Raw genomic sequence first — 510 nt, 5'->3', positions numbered from 1 at the left:
ATGAAGGAAAAGGTGAAGAGACGGAGAGATATACATACATAGAAAAAGAGGAGGAGGAGTAGAAGAAGAAGAAGGAAAGAGGAAGCAGGGAGAGAGATATAGGATGTAAAAAGCTAGATAAGAATGAGGAGAAAAAGAGGAAGATAGGTGGGCATGTAGGGAGAGAGAGAGAGAGACCGACATGAACGTAATGAAGGGATAGAAATAGAAAAATATAGAGAAAGAGGGAGAGACGGATAAGAGAAGGGAAAATATACGTGGAAAACTAGATATGGAGAGAGAGGGAGAGAAAGATAGGAAGAGAGAGATACAGGATGTGAAAAGATAGACGGAAAGGAGAGAGAGAGAGCGAAATGAATCCAGAAACAAGGATAGAAGGAGAAAGAAAGAGAGGGGAAAGAGGGAGTAAAAGAGAGACAGGAGTATATTATGCAAAAGAGAGAGCGAAAAATATGTCTGCCACTTTATGTTTATGGAAATGGATTTTTATGAGGAGCAAAATCTCGGCGT

Source organism: Diaphorina citri, unplaced genomic scaffold (genome assembly GCF_000475195.1).
Source record: "Diaphorina citri unplaced genomic scaffold, Diaci psyllid genome assembly version 1.1 scaffold1961, whole genome shotgun sequence".
NCBI lineage: Eukaryota > Metazoa > Arthropoda > Insecta > Hemiptera > Psyllidae > Diaphorina > Diaphorina citri.
Note: the sequence above shows the minus strand (reverse complement) of the source record.